Consider the following 13,048-nt stretch of genomic DNA (forward strand, 5'->3'; position numbering starts at 1 on the left):
TTCCGCCTATTCTCATCGCTATCTGCCTTTCAGATGGCCAGGGACCAGGGCGTGTTGGTTCCATGGTGTAATGGTTAGCACTCTGGGCTTTGAATCCAGCGATCCGAGTTCAAATCTCGGTGGAACCTTTTCAGCTTGTTTAGCGGAAGGACGGGAAAAAACAGAGCTGATGCGCAACCGCTGATGTGGTGGTGAAACTGGCACTCTAAAACCCAGGCGGTATCGGGGAAACGTGGGCTTAATAAGAAAAAGCTTCACTTGCTCTTTGCTGTCCACCTACTAGGCTGAATGACTAAACACCTCTGCTGCTCGGTGGTAAAAATCCACCCACGCCAAGGTTCCATGGTGCAACGGTTAGCACTCTGGACTCTGAATACAGCGATCCGAGTTCAAATTTCGGTGGGACCTGCTTTTGACAGGAATGTGTGCAGTACCGCGTCCGAAAAAACTTTTCCACAGCGCTCATCCAGGGAGTGCCCCTTTGAAGTGAGCGTAAAAGGCGTTACACAAAGTGGAGAATGCGGGCATCGATCCCGCTATCTCTCGCATGCTAAGCGAGCGCTCTACCATTTGAACTAATTCCCCTCCACGATGTGGAGAGACGGTGTCCTTCGCTCTCAAAGACAACGGCCTGGACGATCCCTTTCATCTCTGCAAGTGCTGTAGCGTGGCCACAAAGCAAAGAGACCGTATTTTTTCTGTGCCGGCAACATTGCACTGGCTACCGTTTAGTTGCACATTTAATGAAACTTTTGTGCTTTAAGCCTTGCAAACGGAACTGATTGCAGCCAGGCAGCAGCAAGAAGGGCGTGTGTGTTGGCTCGTTGGTCTAGGGGTATGATTCTCGCTCAGGGTGCGAGTGGTCCCGGGTTCAAATCACGGACGAGCCCGTTCTCAGGCTTTGCTTTTAATCACTTCAGCCTGACCAGGGCAACCAGGATATTTCTTGGAAATTGGGGACAAAAGCAGTCAGAGTCGGGCCGGTTAGCTCAGTTGGTTAGAGCGTGGTGCTAATAACGCCAAGGTCGCGGGTTCGATCCCCGTACGGGCCAAGCTTTTGGTCTCTGCTCATCTCGAAAATGACGGGCGGTCTCCCAGAAATCCCTGCTGGACAAACCGCTTGATAACAGACCTGGCCGAAATAGCTCAGTTGGGAGAGCGTTAGACTGAAGATCTAAAGGTCCCTGGTTCGATCCCGGGTTTCGGCAGAGCAGCCTGGTCACCGTGTTTTTGGTCGACTGACTCCACTGACCAAATGCCAGCTCCTGTCAACCTGATTCCGCCTATTCTCATCGCTATCTGCCTTTCAGACGGCCATGGACCAGGGCGTGTTGGTTCCATGGTGTAATGGTTAGCACTCTGGGCTTTGAATCCAGCGATCCGAGTTCAAATCTCGGTGGAACCTTTTCAGCTTGTTTTGCGGAAGGGCGGGAAAAAACTGAGCTGATGCGCAACCGCTGATGTGGTGGTGAAACTGGCACTCTAAAACCCAGGCGGTATCGGGGAAACGTGGGCTTAATAAGAAAAAGCTTCACTTGCTCTTTGCTGTCCACCTACTAGGCTGAATGACTAAACACCTCTGCTGCTCGGTGGTAAAAATCCACCCACGCCAAGGTTCCATGGTGCAATGGTTAGCACTCTGGACTCTGAATACAGCGATCCGAGTTCAAATTTCGGTGGGACCTGCTTTTGACAGGAATGTGTGCAGTACCGCGTCCGAAAAAACTTTTCCACAGCGCTCATCCAGGGAGTGCCCCTTTGAAGTGAGCGTAAAAGGCGTTACACAAAGTGGAGAATGCGGGCATCGATCCCGCTATCTCTCGCATGCTAAGCGAGCGCTCTACCATTTGAACTAATTCCCCTCCACGATGTGGAGAGACGGTGTCCTTCGCTCTCAAAGACAACGGCCTGGACGATCCCTTTCATCTCTGCAAGTGCTGTAGCGTGGCCACAAAGCAAAGAGACCGTATTTTTTCTGTGCCGGCAACTTTGCACTGGCTACCGTTTAGTTGCACATTTAATGAAACTTTTGTGCTTTAAGCCTTGCAAACGGAAATGATTGCAGCCAGGCAGCAGCAGGAAGGGCGTGTGTGTTGGCTCGTTGGTCTAGGGGTATGATTCTCGCTCAGGGTGCGAGTGGTCCCGGGTTCAAATCATGGACGAGCCCGTTCTCAGGCTTTGCTTTTAATCACTTCAGCCTGACCAGGGCAACCAGGATATTTCTTGGAAATTGGGGACAAAAGCAGTCAGAGTCGGGCCGGTTAGCTCAGTTGGTTAGAGCGTGGTGCTAATAACGCCAAGGTCGTGGGTTCGATCCCCGTACGGGCCAAGCTTTTGGTCTCTGCTCATCTCGAAAATGACGGGCGGTCTCCCAGAAATCTCTGCTGGACAAACCGCTTGATAACAGACCTGGCCGAAATAGCTCAGTTGGGAGAGCGTTAGACTGAAGATCTAAAGGTCCCTGGTTCGATCCCGGGTTTCGGCAGAGCAGCCTGGTCACCGTGTTTTTGGTCGACGGACTCCACTGACCAAATGCCAGCTCCTGTCAACCTGATTCCGCCTATTCTCATCGCTATCTGCCTTTCAGACGGCCAGGGACCAGGGCGTGTTGGTTCCATGGTGTAATGGTTAGCACTCTGGGCTTTGAATCCAGCGATCCGAGTTCAAATCTCGGTGGAACCTTTTCAGCTTGTTTTGCGGAAGGGCGGGAAAAAACTGAGCTGATGCGCAACCGCTGATGTGGTGGTGAAACTGGCACTCTAAAACCCAGGCGGTATCGGGGAAACGTGGGCTTAATAAGAAAAAGCTTCACTTGCAATCCAAGTTCAAATTTCGGTGGGACCTGCTTTTGACAGGAATGTGTGCAGTACCGCGTCCGAAAAAACTTTTCCACAGCGCTCATCCAGGGAGTGCCCCTTTGAAGTGAGCGTAAAAGGCGTTACACAAAGTGGAGAATGCGGGCATCGATCCCGCTATCTCTCGCATGCTAAGCGAGCGCTCTACCATTTGAACTAATTCCCCTCCACGATGTGGAGAGACGGTGTCCTTCGCTCTCAAAGACAACGGCCTGGACGATCCCTTTCATCTCTGCAAGTGCTGTAGCGTGGCCACAAAGCAAAGAGACCGTATTTTTTCTGTGCCGGCAACTTTGCACTGGCTACCGTTTAGTTGCACATTTAATGAAACTTTTGTGCTTTAAGCCTTGCAAACGGAAATGATTGCAGCCAGGCAGCAGCAGGAAGGGCGTGTGTGTTGGCTCGTTGGTCTAGGGGTATGATTCTCGCTCAGGGTGCGAGTGGTCCCGGGTTCAAATCATGGACGAGCCCGTTCTCAGGCTTTGCTTTTAATCACTTCAGCCTGACCAGGGCAACCAGGATATTTCTTGGAAATTGGGGACAAAAGCAGTCAGAGTCGGGCCGGTTAGCTCAGTTGGTTAGAGCGTGGTGCTAATAACGCCAAGGTCGCGGGTTCGATCCCCGTACGGGCCAAGCTTTTGGTCTCTGCTCATCTCGAAAATGACGGGCGGTCTCCCAGAAATCTCTGCTGGACAAACCGCTTGATAACAGACCTGGCCGAAATAGCTCAGTTGGGAGAGCGTTAGACTGAAGATCTAAAGGTCCCTGGTTCGATCCCGGGTTTCGGCAGAGCAGCCTGGTCACCGTGTTTTTGGTCGACGGACTCCACTGACCAAATGCCAGCTCCTGTCAACCTGATTCCGCCTATTCTCATCGCTATCTGCCTTTCAGACGGCCAGGGACCAGGGCGTGTTGGTTCCATGGTGTAATGGTTAGCACTCTGGGCTTTGAATCCAGCGATCCGAGTTCAAATCTCGGTGGAACCTTTTCAGCTTGTTTAGCGGAAGGACGGGAAAAAACAGAGCTGATGCGCAACCGCTGATGTGGTGGTGAAACTGGCACTCTAAAACCCAGGCGGTATCGGGGAAACGTGGGCTTAATAAGAAAAAGCTTCACTTGCTCTTTGCTGTCCACCTACTAGGCTGAATGACTAAACACCTCTGCTGCTCGGTGGTAAAAATCCACCCACGCCAAGGTTCCATGGTGCAATGGTTAGCACTCTGGACTCTGAATACAGCGATCCGAGTTCAAATTTCGGTGGGACCTGCTTTTGACAGGAATGTGTGCAGTACCGTGTCCGAAAAAACTTTTCCACAGCGCTCATCCAGGGAGTGCCCCTTTGAAGTGAGCGTAAAAGGCGTTACACAAAGTGGAGAATGCGGGCATCGATCCCGCTATCTCTCGCATGCTAAGCGAGCGCTCTACCATTTAAACTAATTCCCCTCCACGATGTGGAGAGACGGTGTCCTTCGCTCTCAAAGACAACGGCCTGGACGATCCCTTTCATCTCTGCAAGTGCTGTAGCGTGGCCACAAAGCAAAGAGACCGTATTTTTTATGTGCCGGCAACTTTGCACTGGCTACCGTTTAGTTGCACATTTAATGAAACTTTTGTGCTTTAAGCCTTGCAAACGGAAATGATTGCAGCCAGGCAGCAGCAGGAAGGGCGTGTGTGTTGGCTCGTTGGTCTAGGGGTATGATTCTCGCTCAGGGTGCGAGTGGTCCCGGGTTCAAATCACGGACGAGCCCGTTCTCAGGCTTTGCTTTTAATCACTTCAGCCTGACCAGGGCAACCAGGATATTTCTTGGAAATTGGGGACAAAAGCAGTCAGAGTCGGGCCGGTTAGCTCAGTTGGTTAGAGCGTGGTGCTAATAACGCCAAGGTCGCGGGTTCGATCCCCGTACGGGCCAAGCTTTTGGTCTCTGCTCATCTCGAAAATGACGGGCCGTCTCCCAGAAATCCCTGCTGGACAAACCGCTTGATAACAGACCTGGCCGAAATAGCTCAGTTGGGAGAGCGTTAGACTGAAGATCTAAAGGTCCCTGGTTCGATCCCGGGTTTCGGCAGAGCAGCAAGGTCACCGTGTTTTTGGTCGACGGACTCCACTGACCAAATGCCAGCTCCTGTCAACCTGATTCCGCCTATTCTCATCGCTATCTGCCTTTCAGACGGCCATGGAAAAGGGCGTGTTGGTTCCATGGTGTAATGGTTAGCACTCTGGGCTTTGAATCCAGCGATCCGAGTTCAAATCTCGGTGGAACCTTTTCAGCTTGTTTTGCGGAAGGGCGGGAAAAAACTGAGCTGATGCGCAACCGCTGATGTGGTGGTGAAACTGGCACTCTAAAACCCAGGCGGTATCGGGGAAACGTGGGCTTAATAAGAAAAAGCTTCACTTGCTCTTTGCTGTCCACCTACTAGGCTGAATGACTAAACACCTCTGCTGCTCGGTGGTAAAAATCCACCCACGCCAAGGTTCCATGGTGCAATGGTTAGCACTCTGGACTCTGAATACAGCGATCCGAGTTCAAATTTCGGTGGGACCTGCTTTTGACAGGAATGTGTGCAGTACCGTGTCCGAAAAAACTTTTCCACAGCGCTCATCCAGGGAGTGCCCCTTTGAAGTGAGCGTAAAAGGCGTTACACAAAGTGGAGAATGCGGGCATCGATCCCGCTATCTCTCGCATGCTAAGCGAGCGCTCTACCCTTTGAACTAATTCCCCTCCACGATGTGGAGAGACGGTGTCCTTCGCTCTCAAAGACAACGGCCTGGACGATCCCTTTCATCTCTGCAAGTGCTGTAGCGTGGCCACAAAGCAAAGAGACCGTATTTTTTCTGTGCCGGCAACTTTGCACTGGCTACCGTTTAGTTGCACATTTAATGAAACTTTTGTGCTTTAAGCCTTGCAAACGGAAATGATTGCAGCCAGGCAGCAGCAGGAAGGGCGTGTGTGTTGGCTCGTTGGTCTAGGGGTATGATTCTCGCTCAGGGTGCGAGTGGTCCCGGGTTCAAATCATGGACGAGCCCGTTCTCAGGCTTTGCTTTTAATCACTTCAGCCTGACCAGGGCAACCAGGATATTTCTTGGAAATTGGGGACAAAAGCAGTCAGAGTCGGGCCGGTTAGCTCAGTTGGTTAGAGCGTGGTGCTAATAACGCCAAGGTCGCGGGTTCGATCCCCGTACGGGCCAAGCTTTTGGTCTCTGCTCATCTCGAAAATGACGGGCGGTCTCCCAGAAATCTCTGCTGGACAAACCGCTTGATAACAGACCTGGCCGAAATAGCTCAGTTGGGAGAGCGTTAGACTGAAGATCTAAAGGTCCCTGGTTCGATCCCGGGTTTCGGCAGAGCAGCCTGGTCACCGTGTTTTTGGTCGACGGACTCCACTGACCAAATGCCAGCTCCTGTCAACCTGATTCCGCCTATTCTCATCGCTATCTGCCTTTCAGACGGCCAGGGACCAGGGCGTGTTGGTTCCATGGTGTAATGGTTAGCACTCTGGGCTTTGAATCCAGCGATCCGAGTTCAAATCTCGGTGGAACCTTTTCAGCTTGTTTAGCGGAAGGACGGGAAAAAACAGAGCTGATGCGCAACCGCTGATGTGGTGGTGAAACTGGCACTCTAAAACCCAGGCGGTATCGGGGAAACGTGGGCTTAATAAGAAAAAGCTTCACTTGCTCTTTGCTGTCCACCTACTAGGCTGAATGACTAAACACCTCTGCTGCTCGGTGGTAAAAATCCACCCACGCCAAGGTTCCATGGTGCAATGGTTAGCACTCTGGACTCTGAATACAGCGATCCGAGTTCAAATTTCGGTGGGACCTGCTTTTGACAGGAATGTGTGCAGTACCGTGTCCGAAAAAACTTTTCCACAGCGCTCATCCAGGGAGTGCCCCTTTGAAGTGAGCGTAAAAGGCGTTACACAAAGTGGAGAATGCGGGCATCGATCCCGCTATCTCTCGCATGCTAAGCGAGCGCTCTACCATTTAAACTAATTCCCCTCCACGATGTGGAGAGACGGTGTCCTTCGCTCTCAAAGACAACGGCCTGGACGATCCCTTTCATCTCTGCAAGTGCTGTAGCGTGGCCACAAAGCAAAGAGACCGTATTTTTTATGTGCCGGCAACTTTGCACTGGCTACCGTTTAGTTGCACATTTAATGAAACTTTTGTGCTTTAAGCCTTGCAAACGGAAATGATTGCAGCCAGGCAGCAGCAGGAAGGGCGTGTGTGTTGGCTCGTTGGTCTAGGGGTATGATTCTCGCTCAGGGTGCGAGTGGTCCCGGGTTCAAATCACGGACGAGCCCGTTCTCAGGCTTTGCTTTTAATCACTTCAGCCTGACCAGGGCAACCAGGATATTTCTTGGAAATTGGGGACAAAAGCAGTCAGAGTCGGGCCGGTTAGCTCAGTTGGTTAGAGCGTGGTGCTAATAACGCCAAGGTCGCGGGTTCGATCCCCGTACGGGCCAAGCTTTTGGTCTCTGCTCATCTCGAAAATGACGGGCCGTCTCCCAGAAATCCCTGCTGGACAAACCGCTTGATAACAGACCTGGCCGAAATAGCTCAGTTGGGAGAGCGTTAGACTGAAGATCTAAAGGTCCCTGGTTCGATCCCGGGTTTCGGCAGAGCAGCAAGGTCACCGTGTTTTTGGTCGACGGACTCCACTGACCAAATGCCAGCTCCTGTCAACCTGATTCCGCCTATTCTCATCGCTATCTGCCTTTCAGACGGCCATGGAAAAGGGCGTGTTGGTTCCATGGTGTAATGGTTAGCACTCTGGGCTTTGAATCCAGCGATCCGAGTTCAAATCTCGGTGGAACCTTTTCAGCTTGTTTTGCGGAAGGGCGGGAAAAAACTGAGCTGATGCGCAACCGCTGATGTGGTGGTGAAACTGGCACTCTAAAACCCAGGCGGTATCGGGGAAACGTGGGCTTAATAAGAAAAAGCTTCACTTGCTCTTTGCTGTCCACCTACTAGGCTGAATGACTAAACACCTCTGCTGCTCGGTGGTAAAAATCCACCCACGCCAAGGTTCCATGGTGCAATGGTTAGCACTCTGGACTCTGAATACAGCGATCCGAGTTCAAATTTCGGTGGGACCTGCTTTTGACAGGAATGTGTGCAGTACCGTGTCCGAAAAAACTTTTCCACAGCGCTCATCCAGGGAGTGCCCCTTTGAAGTGAGCGTAAAAGGCGTTACACAAAGTGGAGAATGCGGGCATCGATCCCGCTATCTCTCGCATGCTAAGCGAGCGCTCTACCCTTTGAACTAATTCCCCTCCACGATGTGGAGAGACGGTGTCCTTCGCTCTCAAAGACAACGGCCTGGACGATCCCTTTCATCTCTGCAAGTGCTGTAGCGTGGCCACAAAGCAAAGAGACCGTATTTTTTCTGTGCCGGCAACTTTGCACTGGCTACCGTTTAGTTGCACATTTAATGAAACTTTTGTGCTTTAAGCCTTGCAAACGGAAATGATTGCAGCCAGGCAGCAGCAGGAAGGGCGTGTGTGTTGGCTCGTTGGTCTAGGGGTATGATTCTCGCTCAGGGTGCGAGTGGTCCCGGGTTCAAATCATGGACGAGCCCGTTCTCAGGCTTTGCTTTTAATCACTTCAGCCTGACCAGGGCAACCAGGATATTTCTTGGAAATTGGGGACAAAAGCAGTCAGAGTCGGGCCGGTTAGCTCAGTTGGTTAGAGCGTGGTGCTAATAACGCCAAGGTCGCGGGTTCGATCCCCGTACGGGCCGAGCTTTTGGTCTCTGCTCATCTCGAAAATGACGGGCGGTCTCCCAGAAATCCCTGCTGGACAAACCGCTTGATAACAGACCTGGCCGAAATAGCTCAGTTGGGAGCAAAGAGACCGTATTTTTTCTGTGCCGGCAACTTTGCACTGGCTACCGTTTAGTTGCACATTTAATGAAACTTTTGTGCTTTAAGCCTTGCAAACGGAAATGATTGCAGCCAGGCAGCAGCAAGAAGGGCGTGTGTGTTGGCTCGTTGGTCTAGGGGTATGATTCTCGCTCAGGGTGCGAGTGGTCGCGGGTTCAAATCACGGACGAGCCCGTTCTCAGGCTTTGCTTTTAATCACTTCAGCCTGACCAGGGCAACCAGGATATTTCTTGGAAATTGGGGACAAAAGCAGTCAGAGTCGGGCCGGTTAGCTCAGTTGGTTAGAGCGTGGTGCTAATAACGCCAAGGTCGCGGGTTCGATCCCCGTACGGGCCAAGCTTTTGGTCTCTGCTCATCTCGAAAATGACGGGCGGTCTCCCAGAAATCCCTGCTGGACAAACCGCTTGATAACAGACCTGGCCGAAATAGCTCAGTTGGGAGAGCGTTAGACTGAAGATCTAAACGTCCCTGGTTCGATCCCGGGTTTCGGCAGAGCAGCCTGGTCACCGTGTTTTTGGTCGACGGACTCCACTGACCAAATGCCAGCTCCTGTCAACCTGATTCCGCCTATTCTCATCGCTATCTGCCTTTCAGACGGCCATGGAAAAGGGCGTGTTGGTTCCATGGTGTAATGGTTAGCACTCTGGGCTTTGAATCCAGCGATCCGAGTTCAAATCTCGGTGGAACCTTTTCAGCTTGTTTTGCGGAAGGGCGGGAAAAAACTGAGCTGATGCGCAACCGCTGATGTGGTGGTGAAACTGGCACTCTAAAACCCAGGCGGTATCGGGGAAACGTGGGCTTAATAAGAAAAAGCTTCACTTGCTCTTTGCTGTCCACCTACTAGGCTGAATGACTAAACACCTCTGCTGCTCGGTGGTAAAAATCCACCCACGCCAAGGTTCCATGGTGCAATGGTTAGCACTCTGGACTCTGAATACAGCGATCCGAGTTCAAATTTCGGTGGGACCTGCTTTTGACAGGAATGTGTGCAGTACCGCGTCCGAAAAAACTTTTCCACAGCGCTCATCCAGGGAGTGCCCCTTTGAAGTGAGCGTAAAAGGCGTTACACAAAGTGGAGAATGCGGGCATCGATCCTGCTATCTCTCGCATGCTAAGCGAGCGCTCTACCATTTAAACTAATTCCCCTCCACGATGTGGAGAGACGGTGTCCTTCGCTCTCAAAGACAACGGCCTGGACGATCCCTTTCATCTCTGCAAGTGCTGTAGCGTGGCCACAAAGCAAAGAGACCGTATTTTTTCTGTGCCGGCAACTTTGCACTGGCTACCGTTTAGTTGCACATTTAATGAAACTTTTGTGCTTTAAGCCTTGCAAACGGAAATGATTGCAGCCAGGCAGCAGCAAGAAGGGCGTGTGTGTTGGCTCGTTGGTCTAGGGGTATGATTCTCGCTCAGGGTGCGAGTGGTCCCGGGTTCAAATCACGGACGAGCCCGTTCTCAGGCTTTGCTTTTAATCACTTCAGCCTGACCAGGGCAACCAGGATATTTCTTGGAAATTGGGGACAAAAGCAGTCAGAGTCGGGCCGGTTAGCTCAGTTGGTTAGAGCGTGGTGCTAATAACGCCAAGGTCGTGGGTTCGATCCCCGTACGAGCCAAGCTTTTGGTCTCTGCTCATCTCGAAAATGACGGGCGGTCTCCCAGAAATCTCTGCTGGACAAACCGCTTGATAACAGACCTGGCCGAAATAGCTCAGTTGGGAGAGCGTTAGACTGAAGATCTAAAGGTCCCTGGTTCGATCCCGGGTTTCGGCAGAGCAGCCTGGTCGCCGTGTTTTTGGTCGACGGACTCCACTGACCAAATGCCAGCTCCTGTCAACCTGATTTCCAAGAAATATCCTGGTTGCCCTGGTCAGGCTGAAGTGATTAAAAGCAAAGCCTGAGAACGGGCTCGTCCATGATTTGAACCCGGGACCACTCGCACCCTGAGCGAGAATCATACCCCTAGACCAACTTTTGGCGTTACACAAAGTGGAGAGTGCGGGCATCGATCCCGCTATCTCTCGCATGCTAAGCGAGCGCTCTACCATTTGAACTAATTCCCCTCCACGATGTGGAGAGACGGTGTCCTTCGCTCTCAAAGACAACGGCCTGGACGATCCCTTTCATCTCTGCAAGTGCTGTAGCGTGGCCACAAAGCAAAGAGACCGTATTTTTTCTGTGCCGGCAACTTTGCACTGGCTACCGTTTAGTTGCACATTTAATGAAACTTTTGTGCTTTAAGCCTTGCAAACGGAAATGATTGCAGCCAGGCAGCAGCAGGAAGGGCGTGTGTGTTGGCTCGTTGGTCTAGGGGTATGATTCTCGCTCAGAGACCAAAGCTTTTGGTCTCTGCTCATCTCGAAAATGACGGGCGGTCTCCCAGAAATCCCTGCTGGACAAACCGCTTGATAACAGACCTGGCCGAAATAGCTCAGTTTGGAGAGCGTTAGACTGAAGATCTAAAGGTCCCTGGTTCGATCCCGGGTTTCGGCAGAGCAGCCTGGTCACCGTGTTTTTGGTCGACGGATTCCACTGACCAAATGCCAGCTCCTGTCAACCTGATTCCGCCTATTCTCATCGCTATCTGCCTTTCAGACGGCCAGGGACCAGGGCGTGTTGGTTCCATGGTGTAATGGTTAGCACTCTGGGCTTTGAATCCAGCGATCCGAGTTCAAATCTCGGTGGAACCTTTTCAGCTTGTTTTGCGGAAGGGCGGGAAAAAACAGAGCTGATGCGCAACCGCTGATGTGGTGGTGAAACTGGCACTCTAAAACCCAGGCGGTATCGGGGAAACGTGGGCTTAATAAGAAAAAGCTTCACTTGCTCTTTGCTGTCCACCTACTAGGCTGAATGACTAAACACCTCTGCTGCTCGGTGGTAAAAATCCACCCACGCCAAGGTTCCATGGTGCAATGGTTAGCACTCTGGACTCTGAATACAGCGATCCGAGTTCAAATTTCGGTGGGACCTGCTTTTGACAGGAATGTGTGCAGTACCGCGTCCGAAAAAACTTTTCCACAGCGCTCATCCAGGGAGTGCCCCTTTGAAGTGAGCGTAAAAGGCGTTACACAAAGTGGAGAATGCGGGCATCGATCCTGCTATCTCTCGCATGCTAAGCGAGCGCTCTACCATTTAAACTAATTCCCCTCCACGATGTGGAGAGACGGTGTCCTTCGCTCTCAAAGACAACGGCCTGGACGATCCCTTTCATCTCTGCAAGTGCTGTAGCGTGGCCACAAAGCAAAGAGACCGTATTTTTTCTGTGCCGGCAACTTTGCACTGGCTACCGTTTAGTTGCACATTTAATGAAACTTTTGTGCTTTAAGCCTTGCAAACGGAAATGATTGCAGCCAGGCAGCAGCAAGAAGGGCGTGTGTGTTGGCTCGTTGGTCTAGGGGTATGATTCTCGCTCAGGGTGCGAGTGGTCCCGGGTTCAAATCACGGACGAGCCCGTTCTCAGGCTTTGCTTTTAATCACTTCAGCCTGACCAGGGCAACCAGGATATTTCTTGGAAATTGGGGACAAAAGCAGTCAGAGTCGGGCCGGTTAGCTCAGTTGGTTAGAGCGTGGTGCTAATAACGCCAAGGTCGCGGGTTCGATCCCCGTACGGGCCAAGCTTTTGGTCTCTGCTCATCTCGAAAATGACGGGCGGTCTCCCAGAAATCTCTGCTGGACAAACCGCTTGATAACAGACCTGGCCGAAATAGCTCAGTTGGGAGAGCGTTAGACTGAAGATCTAAAGGTCCCTGGTTCGATCCCGGGTTTCGGCAGAGCAGCCTGGTCGCCGTGTTTTTGGTCGACGGACTCCACTGACCAAATGCCAGCTCCTGTCAACCTGATTTCCAAGAAATATCCTGGTTGCCCTGGTCAGGCTGAAGTGATTAAAAGCAAAGCCTGAGAACGGGCTCGTCCATGATTTGAACCCGGGACCACTCGCACCCTGAGCGAGAATCATACCCCTAGACCAACTTTTGGCGTTACACAAAGTGGAGAATGCGGGCATCGATCCCGCTATCTCTCGCATGCTAAGCGAGCGCTCTACCATTTGAACTAATTCCCCTCCACGATGTGGAGAGACGGTGTCCTTCGCTCTCAAAGACAACGGCCTGGACGATCCCTTTCATCTCTGCAAGTGCTGTAGCGTGGCCACAAAGCAAAGAGACCGTATTTTTTCTGTGCCGGCAACTTTGCACTGGCTACCGTTTAGTTGCACATTTAATGAAACTTTTGTGCTTTAAGCCTTGCAAACGGAAATGATTGCAGCCAGGCAGCAGCAGGAAGGGCGTGTGTGTTGGCTCGTTGGTCTAGGGGTAT

General features: G+C 51.8%; 1 long non-coding RNA gene and 28 other non-coding genes across 29 annotated transcripts in view; 28 read left to right on the forward strand and 1 right to left on the reverse strand.

Annotated features, from left to right (window-relative positions):
- The window catches only part of LOC148966930 (uncharacterized), a 461,761-nt gene that overhangs the window by 311,834 nt on the left and 136,879 nt on the right, over nucleotides 1-13,048 (reverse strand). The gene's annotated exons all lie outside the window — the stretch shown is intronic.
- On the forward strand, nucleotides 57-128 carry trnaq-uug (transfer RNA glutamine (anticodon UUG)). Its single transcript has one exon. It is a non-coding gene; the product is annotated as a tRNA-Gln (tRNA).
- On the forward strand, nucleotides 979-1,052 carry trnai-aau (transfer RNA isoleucine (anticodon AAU)). The gene has a single exon. It is a non-coding gene; the product is annotated as a tRNA-Ile (tRNA).
- trnaf-gaa (transfer RNA phenylalanine (anticodon GAA)) lies at nucleotides 1,136-1,208 on the forward strand. Its single transcript has one exon. It is a non-coding gene; the product is annotated as a tRNA-Phe (tRNA).
- On the forward strand, nucleotides 1,334-1,405 carry trnaq-uug (transfer RNA glutamine (anticodon UUG)). Its single transcript has one exon. It is a non-coding gene; the product is annotated as a tRNA-Gln (tRNA).
- trnai-aau (transfer RNA isoleucine (anticodon AAU)) lies at nucleotides 2,256-2,329 on the forward strand. The gene has a single exon. It is a non-coding gene; the product is annotated as a tRNA-Ile (tRNA).
- On the forward strand, nucleotides 2,413-2,485 carry trnaf-gaa (transfer RNA phenylalanine (anticodon GAA)). Its single transcript has one exon. It is a non-coding gene; the product is annotated as a tRNA-Phe (tRNA).
- On the forward strand, nucleotides 2,611-2,682 carry trnaq-uug (transfer RNA glutamine (anticodon UUG)). Its single transcript has one exon. It is a non-coding gene; the product is annotated as a tRNA-Gln (tRNA).
- trnai-aau (transfer RNA isoleucine (anticodon AAU)) lies at nucleotides 3,415-3,488 on the forward strand. The gene has a single exon. It is a non-coding gene; the product is annotated as a tRNA-Ile (tRNA).
- Nucleotides 3,572-3,644, forward strand: trnaf-gaa (transfer RNA phenylalanine (anticodon GAA)). The gene has a single exon. It is a non-coding gene; the product is annotated as a tRNA-Phe (tRNA).
- On the forward strand, nucleotides 3,770-3,841 carry trnaq-uug (transfer RNA glutamine (anticodon UUG)). The gene has a single exon. It is a non-coding gene; the product is annotated as a tRNA-Gln (tRNA).
- trnai-aau (transfer RNA isoleucine (anticodon AAU)) lies at nucleotides 4,692-4,765 on the forward strand. The gene has a single exon. It is a non-coding gene; the product is annotated as a tRNA-Ile (tRNA).
- trnaf-gaa (transfer RNA phenylalanine (anticodon GAA)) lies at nucleotides 4,849-4,921 on the forward strand. Its single transcript has one exon. It is a non-coding gene; the product is annotated as a tRNA-Phe (tRNA).
- trnaq-uug (transfer RNA glutamine (anticodon UUG)) lies at nucleotides 5,047-5,118 on the forward strand. Its single transcript has one exon. It is a non-coding gene; the product is annotated as a tRNA-Gln (tRNA).
- trnai-aau (transfer RNA isoleucine (anticodon AAU)) lies at nucleotides 5,969-6,042 on the forward strand. Its single transcript has one exon. It is a non-coding gene; the product is annotated as a tRNA-Ile (tRNA).
- Nucleotides 6,126-6,198, forward strand: trnaf-gaa (transfer RNA phenylalanine (anticodon GAA)). The gene has a single exon. It is a non-coding gene; the product is annotated as a tRNA-Phe (tRNA).
- Nucleotides 6,324-6,395, forward strand: trnaq-uug (transfer RNA glutamine (anticodon UUG)). Its single transcript has one exon. It is a non-coding gene; the product is annotated as a tRNA-Gln (tRNA).
- On the forward strand, nucleotides 7,246-7,319 carry trnai-aau (transfer RNA isoleucine (anticodon AAU)). Its single transcript has one exon. It is a non-coding gene; the product is annotated as a tRNA-Ile (tRNA).
- Nucleotides 7,403-7,475, forward strand: trnaf-gaa (transfer RNA phenylalanine (anticodon GAA)). The gene has a single exon. It is a non-coding gene; the product is annotated as a tRNA-Phe (tRNA).
- On the forward strand, nucleotides 7,601-7,672 carry trnaq-uug (transfer RNA glutamine (anticodon UUG)). Its single transcript has one exon. It is a non-coding gene; the product is annotated as a tRNA-Gln (tRNA).
- On the forward strand, nucleotides 8,523-8,596 carry trnai-aau (transfer RNA isoleucine (anticodon AAU)). Its single transcript has one exon. It is a non-coding gene; the product is annotated as a tRNA-Ile (tRNA).
- On the forward strand, nucleotides 9,001-9,074 carry trnai-aau (transfer RNA isoleucine (anticodon AAU)). Its single transcript has one exon. It is a non-coding gene; the product is annotated as a tRNA-Ile (tRNA).
- On the forward strand, nucleotides 9,158-9,230 carry trnaf-gaa (transfer RNA phenylalanine (anticodon GAA)). The gene has a single exon. It is a non-coding gene; the product is annotated as a tRNA-Phe (tRNA).
- trnaq-uug (transfer RNA glutamine (anticodon UUG)) lies at nucleotides 9,356-9,427 on the forward strand. The gene has a single exon. It is a non-coding gene; the product is annotated as a tRNA-Gln (tRNA).
- Nucleotides 10,278-10,351, forward strand: trnai-aau (transfer RNA isoleucine (anticodon AAU)). Its single transcript has one exon. It is a non-coding gene; the product is annotated as a tRNA-Ile (tRNA).
- Nucleotides 10,435-10,507, forward strand: trnaf-gaa (transfer RNA phenylalanine (anticodon GAA)). Its single transcript has one exon. It is a non-coding gene; the product is annotated as a tRNA-Phe (tRNA).
- trnaq-uug (transfer RNA glutamine (anticodon UUG)) lies at nucleotides 11,353-11,424 on the forward strand. Its single transcript has one exon. It is a non-coding gene; the product is annotated as a tRNA-Gln (tRNA).
- Nucleotides 12,275-12,348, forward strand: trnai-aau (transfer RNA isoleucine (anticodon AAU)). The gene has a single exon. It is a non-coding gene; the product is annotated as a tRNA-Ile (tRNA).
- Nucleotides 12,432-12,504, forward strand: trnaf-gaa (transfer RNA phenylalanine (anticodon GAA)). Its single transcript has one exon. It is a non-coding gene; the product is annotated as a tRNA-Phe (tRNA).

Source organism: Pimephales promelas, chromosome 24, assembly GCF_988280905.1.
Source record: "Pimephales promelas chromosome 24, fPimPro1.hap1.1, whole genome shotgun sequence".
In the NCBI taxonomy this organism is placed as follows: Eukaryota; Metazoa; Chordata; class Actinopteri; order Cypriniformes; family Leuciscidae; genus Pimephales; species Pimephales promelas.